The following is a 14,357-nucleotide window of genomic DNA, read 5'->3' as shown; positions in this document are numbered from 1 at the left end:
GTGAATAGCTTTCAGAAAGATTTGTTCCATCACCTTCCCAGGGATCAAGATCAGGCTGGCTGGTCTGTAGCTCTGGTTCCCTCTTCTTTCCCTTTCTCACAGTCCCCTGGAATCTCTACCTGCTTTTTCATGACAGAACTTTTTCAAGATAATCAAGAATCACCAGAAATTACATCAGCAAGTTCTCTCAACACTCATTAGTGCATCCCATCATTTCCCACAGACTTGTTTATGTTCAGTTGCTTTAAATGTCCACTCATCTGATGCTCATCTACATAGCATAAGCCTTCCTTGCTCAAGACTTTCCCAGGGATCTGGGATTCCTGAAGGCAACCCTTACCAGTAAAGATATCTATGAAGATGGCATCTTCCATATCAGATCTCACCAAATAATTTGCCTAATTCAGCAGTGGACCCACTTTTTCTTGATCTTCCTTTAACTGCTGAATTACCTTAATTGTGTAAACCCTTTTTGCTGCCCATCACATTGTTTTCAAGCCTTGACTCGAGGTACGCTTTTGCTTTCCCAGCCCCATCCCTGAACACTTGGGAAATGTCTCCATAGTCCTGACTCTGTTTCCACCAATCATATTCCTTATATGTCCTGATGTCAGCAGGTCCATCTGTCCAGATATCCTATCATCTTTCTTAACTTTCTGATCATTGGAATGGGTCACTCTTGAGATTGGGAGAGATGAGAGGGAGATGAGCATTGAAAAATCAGTTATTCTAAACCTATCTTCGGTGCCAAACTGCCTGATGTCACATTCTTCAAAGCAGGTCTCTGAATAGGCCAAATTCTGCTGTTCTGAATTCCAGCTTTACGATCTGACTATTTGCCTGGTTCCCTCATCTCAGAACCCTGAACTATAGCACCACATGATGTACTGGATGTGGCTTGGACAGTAATTCAGTCTAAGTCTTCAGAGCAGTCTTATTGGTTCTAAGTCCCTCCAGGACATTAGGGTGGATGAAGTCCTCTGTGAGGATCTCTATGAGGGCCCATGACCAAAAAAGCTTCTATCCAGTTATGACTGCAGGTTTTCTGAGTTAATTTGGAATATTGACTGAAATTCATGTGACTTCAAAATATTTGTTGTTTACAGAGATACCTCTTTGAAGTGTATTAGTATAAATTTAGAATTTTGCATGCATGTAACTCATAACTACTTGAAGTATAGTGACCAATTGCACTGGCAAGTTACATATATAACAAAAAAATAACATATAAACAAGTTGATGTTTACAGGAATGCTGTTATAATTGTAGACATTAGCTTTTCCTTTGTGATGATAATGTTTCTGTAGGTACCTAAAAGAAGCTTTTCCTCCTAACATAAGAAAAGAACATGACAGAAAATGCTTCTCTTATTTTCTTTCTTGTTGCTTTTTAAACACTTGATTCCATGATTGCCTGAAATTCTATCAAAATCTTGTTCAGATTGCAGGAGACATTTCTACCAAAGTTAATATTTCCCTCAGAGTATAATACCGGAGGGCCTCAGGCAATGCTGTGTAACCCCCTGAAGCTTCTTGTTACCAGGCTGTGTATTATGCAGACTTACATTTTCGTAGTTCAGTTAACAGGTCAAAGAGACATTGGTACCTTGCATCTAGTTTTGCACTCCATTAGAATAGCTTTAAGTGTTTCATTTTAGGCTTTAAGCTCTTTGTATGCAATCCTATTTGCAAGTATTTGGCCCCCAGGTTTCTCCTTGAATCCGTCCTCCACTGTCTCTTTCTGCTCTTGTTGCCAGTGACATTTTCTACACCATAGCTCCCAGCTATCCCTCAACCACAAAGGTAGTTGAAGCAGCTTCCAAAAATACCAGCTCCCAGGAGCAGCCCTTCTGTGCTTAGAGTATAAAACAAGTCTCCATTCTATGTAATAAATTAATTCATGATTCTCAATTCCCAGCTGACAGTAATAGCAGCAAGGAGCAAGAAGCGAGTTAATGTTAATTTCTGCAGGTAATGCGTGAAAGCAGATAGGAAAAGCTGGAAAGGTCAACATCTGCTGTCGTGTAGGAAAGTTGCAATATTTGATTGGCTAGTAAATGTCAACACCATGTTCAAAAATCTACATGCTATCCTTTTCAATTTAATCTTAGCTTGCAGCCCAACTAGAAATCATGCAGCATGTTTCAAAAACCCTTGAGTTAGAAAACGGGGCTGTATGATTGCCTTCCCATGGCAATAAGGCACTTGTAAATTACAAACTTGTCATTTAATCAGCATAGTAGGTAGTACAACGCCTGTGACTTTTTATATCAATTTTCAGGGAATGCTGAAGAATCCATAATGATTATATACCATAAAGAACTGCAGTTCCAACTGTTGCCATGGTATTATGCACTCCTCTCTTTTAAAAGCAGTGACTAGAATGTAAAACAGATGAATCTAATTGATTGTCCCCTGTAACTCACAGAGATGCTTTATTTTTATCTCTTCTTTGTTCTGTTTTGTCTCATAATATATCAGACACAGAGCTGCATTGTTTAGTACATTGATGGCATTAATTTAGGGGAGAGCAGATGTATTTTCTAAAGCAGAAATATGATGACCAGCCCTAAGCAAATGAGAATGAAAATGTTATCTTCTTTGTCTAGATGGCAATTAACAGCGGCTGATGGAAGACATATCTTCAGCTTATGTTTATGTAAAACCTTCTGTAAAGAATAAGGCAATATTGAACCAGAGGAAGCTAGAAATAGAGGGAAGGAGAGAGTGCATTTGTCCACACACAGATAGCGTGGGTGATTATGTACAGCTTCAGCGGTAAAATGTTGCTGCAAGCTCATGACTCTAAATGTAGCTTAAATTACTGTGCTAGGCATCATGCTGTATTAGTTGTAAAGTTACACAATAAGGATTATTTGGGGTGCAGGAAGTTTTATGTTCTCTGAAGAAATGCCATGTTTTGTTATACCTGTCTTTTCTGGACTTTGCTCTACATCACCTAACCCTGACGTGTTTTTACATTTCTATGGCTTGCTTCAGATCTACGATGGCTTAACTTACTCATTCCATTTGACACAGTGGGAAGGAGAGCTAAAGAGAAGCTACATTCTGTTTTTAGCAAACCAGAGACAAATTGTGATGTGAGGCAATGGCAGAGGTAGTAGAAAAGAGAAAGGACTGGCAAATCTCATGAGTGTTTGGTGGTACCATCTCCACAGTAGTTATGCCTCCATGGGGGAAACCACATGCTTTCAAATGCCATAGCAAGTGACAATAAGCTGGGAAATGGCTTGGACTGATGTAAGAGAGTTACAAACAGCTTTCAGAAATTTCTGAGAGCTCTTGAAAATTTTGTCAAAATTGCCTCAAAAGAGACTATTGAAGTACCTGATGTGACACTGCAAATCTCATTTCATTTTTTGTATCAATTTTATGAGAGACCACCAGTAGACAGCTGTGCAAGAATCAATTCAGATAAGCCAAATATGCTGTTAAATTTGTGTATTGACAGCATATAGTACATGCTTAAGTAAAGAAACTATGTCTTTGATTTCTGCACATATTCACAGTGACCTACAACCTGTGTATCTTTCAAAGCAGAGATGTAATTGAGAATGAAATCATGCAGCAGTTATTATCAGTTCAAAGACCTGTATAAAAATAAGAGAAGATATTCTTGAACCTGAAGATAAAAATCTCAGATGTTTAATTTTAAAGGAAACCTGCTACATATATGTATTCTCCTTATCAGAACCATATGAATATTAAAAAAAAAAAAAAAAAAAAAAAAAAGGAAATCACAGAACTACCATTTGGGCATTCCAGAAAGTCGGAATACAATTAAATTTCCACCTTTTTATTCATTCCTTTATTGCACTCTCCTACTCCATGTGACATATGACGGTTTTTAAAAAGATATGAAAAGTCTCACAACTTATCAAGTCTTTCAAAATTCTAGTATGGATGATGTCCAAAGTTTTCCTTTTAAAAGAAATGCTTATAGAATGACAATGATAGTAAAGAATGAAGATGAAGTGAGAGTTGCATATACATTTTTGTGGTCATATTCTTGAGGAAAACATGTGGTCTTCCACACAGCCCTGACTCCCCTTTCTGAGGTCATCCTGAAGCAAAGTATTCCCCACCAGTGATACCATTTTGCATATATTTTCATCAATATGTCATTGTGCCTGAAAGAACTATTCAGCTCCCATAAGGTGTTTCTTCACAGAGAGTGCCCACCTATGGCAATACCAGTAAAGTTCTTTGAAGGGATTACAAAAGTTATGCTGCAACACATCGCTGATGTATTGGTTAATGTGGAAACATAATTTCCTTATGTCCTTTAGACCTATCTTTTTATTTTCCTTTTCCTTTATCTTAATGACACTGCATTTCCTATGGCCTTAGTGAAAAGCACCAAAAAGACTAGGAATGAATCTTTGGCACAATTTTCTCTCTTATGCTGCCACTTATTTTGGCTTACATTGATCTACTGATACTTGCCAAGCCACTCATGCATGTTACACTAATAGCTCCTCTCATCACTTGTCCACCTTATCTCAACCACAATCACTGAAGCAAAGAATCTTAATCTACCTTTTAAATATAATTAGAGGAGTAATTTGTATACAGATCTACTCATTATTGATTTTCTTTAAAATTCTCTCTCCCCCAAAATTATGTGTAGTAGAAATGGTGCATCTGCCCACACCTACATTTAGATTGTTAACAATTCTTTTGAACATCTGTTACACTCCTACTGAACAGTTGTGGTTTCTTTAAGAAGGCACAAGGGACTCGACCTGCATCACCTCAATCTTGACTATTTTGGGGGGAAAAACACCTCTGGGAGCTATTTTTGTATATGGTGCCATATTGACACAAAAGTATGCTCACGGTTTTATCACTTCTTTCCCATGATGTTATTGATCACTCTGAGGTTTTATTCACTACTGGAGCACTGTGTTACATTTTTGTTTCATCACTTCCCAATCAGGCATGCTGAATATTAAAATGCCACAATTACAAAGCCCCTTATTCAAAAAAATATATGTGACTGAACAGCAGCTAGGATGAGAACTGCACATCAGAAAACTAATCTGGGCTAGGAGGCATTAGTAGAAATTTTATGATAATGCTTCAGAGAAACAAAAAATAACCACGTACATTTTTCTGCGAGTAACATCACATATTCACAAGCAAAAGAATTTGCTGAAACTCCAGTAAAACAAAAGAGTTTAAACTGAAATCAATCAGACAGAAGCTACTTTAATCTAAGAGAGATGAGGTCCGCTACTCCCGATTGTAAAGTGTGATGAAGCAAAACACTGCAGAATTTCTTTTCTCAATTCTCAAACAAATTCTCTGTAATATATATATTTAAAAATAGTTAATAGCTCAATAGGTTTTGCATTTTTTTTTTCTTCTTGCTAGTTTCGTTATGTAGGTAAACAGTGCAGTGATTTCTGTAGAAGAATCAATATGGGCATCACTGTTGATTTATAGGATAGATTTCAATAGCTAATAATTGGCTGTTAGTTTTCACCACAAATGACTCTAAATCCTCTGTTCAATGTTGGCAAATATGGAAAGAACACAGAGGGGGGACAATAACCCTTTCTGCATGTTATTCCTCACCTAGCCACACTCTGATCTGAAGAATGCATTTAAATAAAGCCTAGCCAACTGGAAATTCATCTATGAGATATGAATGTTTAACACTTGGAAGCCTCTATTCTTATGTTTGGAGAGGGGAAGGAAACAGCCTTGGTAGACTTGATAAATGATGATGGGCAGACATCCGTTCTTGTCTTTCACAGCTTTTCTGCAACATTAACTCTCTCAACACTAAAATCACTTTTTTTCCTCCTGACAGAAATGCCAGGAGCCAAGTGAATTGCTTAGATGACTTAGGGTCTTCGAAGGGATGTACCCACAAAGTGGCAAGAAAACTCCAGATATTTCTCATTTGACAAAGTTCTATGGAGAACTCTCCTACCTGAGGTTTCTCTAAAAGTTTTAAGAGATAAAATAGTGAAAGACATAAATTCTGGTAAAATGCATATAAAACACAGCTCCCTATACTTTTCATCATGCATGACTGTATGAATACTACTATTTGACTTAATGCCCAAATAAAATGAGTTATGTTTTATTAAATCTTATCTATTGAAAGACAAAACTGGTGCAGGTTTAAAAGTTAGTATTAATGAATTTTCTGCCTAATTGACTGCTAGTGGTCATTAAAGAAGGTGTACCTCATTACAATAGAGTATTTCTTGACTGAAAATAGCTCTTTCTACTTTGGTGGAGTGTTGTAGGTTCTGGTAAATTAAAACACCTAATCCTTCAGCAAGAAAGTACCAATCTTCTCTATTGCAGCATCAGATGCAATGGACATTGATATGAGACCAGACAGATTATTTTGTGGAAAGATACAATGGAGTTTTTGGATGTATCAGATTCATATTTTAGACTGCCAAGTTTGAATTTCACAGATCACTTTAACACAGAGAGTAAAAGGGAAAAATTTTGATGACTTGGAAAAAAAGCTCAGATTAAGCAAATACTAAAAGGACGTTTTAATTGTGTCACATATGTGTAATTTTGTTAATTCTCTGAAGTATTCTTGAGTAAAATGTGTAGCTTTTACTCATATTTTATTCAGTTGCAAATTCTTGCAATAAGTGTATAAAGATTGTTCAAATAAGTTTATGACTGAGGTGAATTGGTGAATGCTAGCTTTAACTAGAACTTCGTGTAACTTTAATTCCTCTTTCATGATTTCATATAGATTACCACTCAGAGGGGACCTAATATATTACTACTACACATAAAATTGTGCAGCCATTCAAAGCTAAAAATATGTAAAGAAATATCATAGGCCAAAATCATTAGAGCAGTTGAGCAAAAATATCAAGCCATTTACAGCTATCTATCTTCAGTTCCCCAGCATTTGACCTTTTAGCTTTGTCTGCTAAATTATAGATATTTGCACTACCTGGGCATTGATATTTTTAACTCTGACTTTTGCTGTACCCAACTAGTGTAGATGTAGTTTAAATATCTCGTTCCTGTCTTTAATCCATATTTATTGAAAGCACAAGAATACCACGTTTTAGCTATATATCTGTGATTGTTTGTTCATCTTTTTAATCTGTCTGTTAAGCATCAGGAGTTGAGTAACATTGCAATACTTAACTTCTGTTCCATTTGTGAGACTAATTGCTGTTGTGGGACTTATGCCATCATAACACTTGTGAGGATTCCTGTAAGTGGAGGCAAAAACATTTTCAAGTGGAAGTGGATGATAGACTTTACTTCATTCCAGAAAATAATTAACAGCACAGCCATTTTCTTTTGCAAATTAATTGGAAAGAAAACTGATCAGAGAGAAATAGTGCCTTAGAAGGTTCTATGTGTTTGTTTGCCATTCTACCAGCATATTTCAACTTTCAGAAAACTGTTGCAGTCCATGTTTAAGAACGATCTTAGACACCAAATCATCTTCTGTTCCAGAAGGAGTTACATGAAATCCTGACACAACGTCTTCAAGGGAAGGAAAGAATATAGCTAGAAATATATTAATTCTGCCAGTATCTTCCCTGCAGAATTTTAAATTAGAATATGTCTGAAACACTGTGCATATCAAAATTCTTTCTGTACCTGGTCGTTTTAACCATGTGTCCATGTGAAACCCCAGTATGCCTCAAGCCATTTTATTAATATAAATAACTCATATTTGTATGGAACCTTTCAGCTGTGAAAGCAGAATTGCAATCGCTGGTGGATAAATGAGTTATGAAACTGCCAGTATCGAATTATAAATGAAAGCATGCATTATGTCTCTGTAAAAATAATAAGTACATAAAAAATTCTTAATTAATCATGATGAATGGCCATGGATATCACCCATGGTTGGATAAAGGATTTTGAGTCAGTTTCTTGTTTCTATTTCCATAAGCAACTAGGTTTTTTTTCCCGTTTGTTAAGGAAATGTTGACCAACATTTTTGTTAGAAAACTAGCCATGTTTCTATTTTGTAATGTCCTCTACAGATGTTTAACTTCGTCATAGAAAAGTCATCTTAGAAAGTCTCAACATACAAGGAGCTCTTCTGTAGTTTCTCAACTAAATTAAAAACACATTCTAGTTTTTCTTGTTTAGCTATGCACAATGTATTTACAGAAAAGAGCATAAATAGTCTCCCTCTGTCCAATATGTTGCTTAGCAGTGGGGATATTTTGTATACAGAGGTGTTTTAAGTTGAAAGAGAAACCAAGGGAGAATTTATCTCTTCTTTCCACTACCTTACTGATATTTTCCTAATCATTCTCACTATATAGAAGGGAATTTTGTTTGGCTTTCTTTTCATAAATCCTACAGCCAAGAGAGCATTACAATTCCAAAATAACGTATGCTTTCTTTTTGATTGTGTTACAGTACTTACAACCAAGAGATTGTACTATGACAATTTTAAAAGTGAAACTGACTTTAACTAAAATGGGACTGACATTCAATTTTCGTTGCCTGAGATAAGAGAAGACCTACATGAGAAGGAAGGAAGAAATTGCATGTTCAGGTTCTGTTAGTGTAAATAGATGCAATAGCTATTAGAGACAAAAATAAGAAAAAACTTCTCTTGTTTACAGTGCAAAATTGATTTAACAGTGTCTCTTGAAGAAACAGTTAAACTTGATGCTGTTCTTGAAGTCAGGTATTGGGACCAAATGATGTCTGTTTCTAGATATGTGTAGTAAAACAGAATGAATCTCAGAGCACTACCAACTGAAATAATAAAAATTATTTTTGTTAGTATTGATTAGGTACTCTTAGAGTTCAATGATGAACTATAGAAACAAAAGCTCTTAAAAGCACACAATATTATATATACCAGATTTCAGAAGAATTTTCTCCTAATATGGATTGGGGCCTAATTATATGGCATTCAGTGTCATCTGTGAAGCTGCACTGAATTCAACACATTTTTAAAGCTAGAGTTGAACAAGCCTCCTCTCTCAACCCTGTATTTTGTGGACAATAGGGATAGAAACATTTTACATAATCAGGTTTGTTTAATTGAAGTGGTCGGTTTGTGAGGGGAAAGACCTACAAAAAAAGGAAACAACTTTTACTTGGAGCTTCTTAAATGCATAAATACTTTTTCTCAACAGAGTACATCACTAGCAGATAAAAGAAAATTAAGGATTCTATTTTTGGTGGAAATTAAAATATTATACAAATCTGTTTAGATAATCCTACAATATCAGTGAGAAGCTACAACCACTTATATTATCCTCTCACATTGTTGTTATGTAGAATTCAGTTGAAATATATCAGAAACTTGCAAAACAAAAAAAAATAGACCTTTACCCAAAGAACATATTTTAATTGAAATACCAGAAAAACAAATGAACAAACCACAACAGAAAAGTATAAAAGGCAAAGTCTCACCCAGAGGCGATGAGTGATTACAGGCAATCCAGACTCTACAAAGCAGCAAACACGGCAGTGCAATCATCTGCTTCGTAAGCTTGGCACAGCACATTGCTGAAAAGTCCCTGAGCTCTGCCTGGTGTTTTGCTCTGGAGCAGGAGGGGGAATACAGCTGACATTGGAGTAGCATCCTTGCGTTCCTGTTCTCCTGTTGTCTTCTAACACCAATAAGTGGGGTCTTTGTGATATATTTGCAAGTTGAGGGACAAACACAGGACACAATGTCACACATGAAGCAAGTCCTTCTTTCCCATTGGATAAGAAATTCCCTTCTTTTTTCTGGAGCTTTTTTTCCATGAGAATAAACATAGGGAAATATTATATTTGTGCCTAGTCATTATCAGTACAAATGTGGTAGCTATATATCAGTACAATAACATTTACTTTTTGTAGTACTTTTTCAAAAGAAAATATGCTGAGAGCATTCTGATCTTCAAAATAGAGGGTTTATTTTTAGTTTTCTTATTTTTTATAATTAGAATAAAGAAATATAAGGTTTGTATTGTGTGTTTGCATTAATATTATAGAACAAAAGAAAATGGGTACAAATTTGTACAAAATATTTCAAGTTATATAGTCTTTTATACACATGGATCACCAAGGAAAAATCCTTCTTCATGTACCTAAATTAACATTAAAACGACTGATCTTATTGGGTGGAAAATACTTTTCCATTGGATAGATTCAGAAAAGGGTGCCTTGAGGAAAATTGCCATGCTCTGAAGAGACCTTGGAAAGCCACCTTCCAACTGCTGAGCTGCTGCCTTAGACACATCTTATTTTGTGTTTCATGGAAGTGGCAGGTATGAATTCCTGTCTCTACTAAGTAGTTATAATTTCATCTGATGTAGATGCAGACTGACTCTGATCACTGTCTCTTGAAATCAGAGTACTTAGCAAGCTATTTATCATCCATTTAAGGAACTTAAAAAACTTTTGAAGCACAACAGTGCAGAATATTTCCTGTTCACAGCAAAGTAAATACTTTTGAAGACATACTGACTAATAATTAATCTGATAGGCCACTGAGGTAGAGGAAATTCTGGACAATAATTTGTGAGTACTGTAATGATCCTGCAAGAGTAAGAACAGCCACATACTTAAAGCTCTACAAGCAAACTAAAACAATTTTTAAAGGCATTCCTTCCTGTAATAAGTAAAATTTATTGCATTAAGATTGATATTATCAATATTTTCTGTACCGCACTTAATTTGAAAAGTTTGGATGACAAAAGTTTGTCATGATGAAATATGGCAAAAGTCTGGATACTGAGATCAAATTGCCATAGCCAATAGTACACCTTCCATTATATTAACACCTGAAATGGGCAAAAAGTGCTCTGCTGTTTAAGAAAATGGTTGGTTAACAAGCACAATAAGAATGTTTCCAATTCCTGTCTTAAAATAATGAAGGACACCAGAATCTGACTAAACTAGGACTATTTAAACTGAAAATAATTAAGAAAGCACCAACGTTCTTGCTTACTCTGGAGTACATCGAACTGCTTTGTATTGATATAGAAAACACAGCAAAGATTTAATAGAAAAAAAATTGCCCATTAATAAAAATAATTTAATTGGACTTTTAAGATGTCTTTGAAAAAATACTTCACAGGAGATTATTAAGGAAACAGGAGCCGCAGAATAAATTATAAAAGTTCCGTTTCATATTAGAAAATGTCTCAGCGATAGGAAAACAAAGAATATAGATATAAGTGTTCATTTTCAACATAGAAGAAAGTTAATAAAGAGATGCCCCTGTATCCTTTCCTACAGTAGTGGTACTTGACACATTCATTACACACTTATTAATGTCCTCAAGAAAAGGATAAATAGAGAGATGGACTGAAATCTCTTTCTGAAAATTATGTAGGTCAAGAATTAAAAAATCAACAAAGAATCTCATGAATAAACAAGACAGAGAATTAGCTGTCATAACAATGAAGAAAATTCCTAAAGCATAAGCAAAGGTGAATGTTGGATTTGGCTACTTTACATTAATTTATCCATATTGACAAGTCCTAAATCAACATCAATCACCAAGAAAAAAATAGTTTCATGGTGGGCAATTTATTTAAGGAACATTTAATGTACAATGTATTTAATTCTTCAATGCATCTAGGAAAAAATAATTAAAATGCAAAGCAAATAAAATTTTAATTTCTATTGAAAAAAATAGAAAATTGAAAATGTGTTACTGCATTTTTTGCGGATTGCTGGCTTGCCATTAGAGAAACTCCAGACATGATACAAAAGGACATAAAGATAAGATATGGGGGAAGAATTAACAGTTAGAGCCGTAGTTTTGTGATGTAAATGACAGAGGAATTTTGTTGTAAAATTACTATAAATAATGGACAGGTTGAATGACTCATATTAATTCAAATTAATAGGACAAATTTCACCTAACAAAGCAAAAAAGACAACAAATTTAAAAGTCATACCAAGAAATTATTTGTTTATTCACACACTAACCTACATACCTCAAAATGGCCTATTGTTGCATTGCACTGGTTATCATGATTAGGCCATAAAAACAAATATAAACTCAGTTACACTGGAAAGATTTTCACAGAGCACTAAAAAGTCTTCCTAAGATGATAATGAACATGTGGAACTCGTTGCTGTGGAGACTGTGGAATCTCCATCACTGGGCGTTGTACAAGCATCTGTCAAAAATATCTCACTGTTCTTCTCTGCAGGTGCAAGAAAATTAAATGACATTCTGAGTTTTTCTCCATCTGTATCTTACAATTAATTTGGTCTGCTCTTTTGGCAGCATAAACCAAACAAAACAAGAAACCAAAAATCTCTTAGAGTCAGCAGCCATAGACTCTTTTAGTGTAGTAGAGTCTAGGCACACAGGGAGCACTCTTAAAATAATTAGATAATATTTTATTAAAACTCATCAAAAAAGAAATTAAAGTCCTGAGGGTTAGGTGATTAAATGTGTTTGACTAGAAAATTTGAGAATTAGATGTTTCAGAAGAGAAGCCACTTTATATGTTTATTGATGAATTTTTGCAAAAGTATTTAATAAATATTTTTCACTATCTCAGTAAGCTTCATCTTATTATATCCACTAAAGACATAGAATTTAGTTTTATGAAGAGAAAAATCTCCAGTGAAATTCAGTGAGAATTTTTTTGTCAAATAAAATGAAGTAAATATCCCTGCAATGCAGAGGTTTGGTTTTTTTTATCAACAGACAAAATTTTTTTTATTAGTACTGAAAATCTTTAAACAAACACTTCACACATGCAGTAAACAGTGTTCCATTTTAAACATAATTCTTTGTGAAATTTCACGTTTACTCTTTACAAGTACTCAAGAAAGTATAAATTTTAATTAAGGTCAAAATGTTGCCATTTCCATCACTGAACACACTGTAGTAGATATTTTTGGATCTGAAATCTCAAGTTATTTTCAAAAAGCTACAATGATTCAGCTTGAATTTCTACTTGCATATTTGCTTAATGGGCTTCTGGGTATTCTTAGTATAGATAATTCATAGGTTTTGTTTTCTGGATGTTCTTTCAGTTACTCATGAGAGGTCAGTTATTTTGAGTACTTATGCTCAATGTCATCTGTGTTAACACTAAAGTCCAAGTGAAGGTGAGTAGCTTGAATAGTTGCATTCAGAAGGGTTGGCTGAAAGTCCAAAACTGGGATACCAAACCAAATCTTGAAATGCAAATAATTTTTCCCAGTTTTTGTCTTGCTCAAATATGTTGAACATGGGGGTAGTAAATAGTTGAATAGATTACTATGAACCAAAATATGTTTTTAAAGAACTCTCCAGAAAGTGAAAGAAAACTGTTGGAAAAAGAGTAAAAAAAACCCCAACCTTCTTTTTTTTTCCTGGAATAGCCCATTACAGAAATGTTTGGTTATGTGAGGAATTAAATCTTGCTTGTTTGTAGTTTATTTGTTTTACGGTGAAACTGTATTTTCTCCATTGGTGTTTCATTTCTTTTTTCTTCTACAGTAAACATATACCACAGGAAATTTGATGGAAATGTTAAAATTTTTAATATAAGGACCCTAAAATAGAGGAAGATGAGTCCATACTCAACCAACTGAATAAATTACTTCATTTTCAGAAGGAAAAGGTCTTGTTTTCTGACTAACACATTATACAATAGCAGGAAATAAAAGCTTTATAATATAGACAGTTCAGATTCTTCTGGATCAAATTCTTCTCTAGAGAACTACCACTGAAGTCAGTGGACTTATGCCAAGGTTGAATCTGACCCAATATTATTTTCAAACTGAGATTAGAGAGCAAGTGAACCAGCAAAAGACAATTAAGTCAGTGATGCACTTACTATCTTGAGTAAGCAAGCAATCTGAAAGCCAGCATAATGCAGTTCTTATTCACCAGGCATGCAAATAAATCAACTTTAATGTCAATAAAGTCAGTAATGACAGATTTTATCACTAAGTTATAACTAAGCAATAATGATTGGGATAGAGGCAAGTAGCTCACAGCAACTGAAGTGATTTTTTATTTTGTCCTAGGTGAAGCCAAGGGTAACTGAAAAGAGTGGCCTTTACTCCCTCTATTATTATCTGCAAATCATTCTTGTCATGTTAGAAGGCAGATCATTTTTTTCTTCCCAAGTATTACTCACTGTACTGTTGTGGTGTGATTCACACTATGACCTCCTTCAGAGGTGCTACAGTCCTTTTCCAATTAGTCTCTGCATATTAGTGAGGTGCAATTTAATTTTAAGGGGGTCAGGACAAAAATACACTTTTATTTATTCTGTAAATATAGTCAGTGATTTAATTCATCTATCAGCAGATACCAGAGAACAAATCAGTATGATTTAACACTTTACAAGGAACAGCCCTATGCTGAATACTGTTAGGCATATACAGCATTCCATTTGTGGT

The sequence above is a fragment of the Onychostruthus taczanowskii genome, unplaced genomic scaffold (assembly GCF_017590055.1).
Source record: "Onychostruthus taczanowskii isolate IOZ18803 unplaced genomic scaffold, ASM1759005v1 scaffold1, whole genome shotgun sequence".
NCBI lineage: Eukaryota > Metazoa > Chordata > Aves > Passeriformes > Passeridae > Onychostruthus > Onychostruthus taczanowskii.
The sequence above is the reverse complement of the archived record's forward strand: the minus strand, read 5'-3'. Positions refer to the sequence as shown.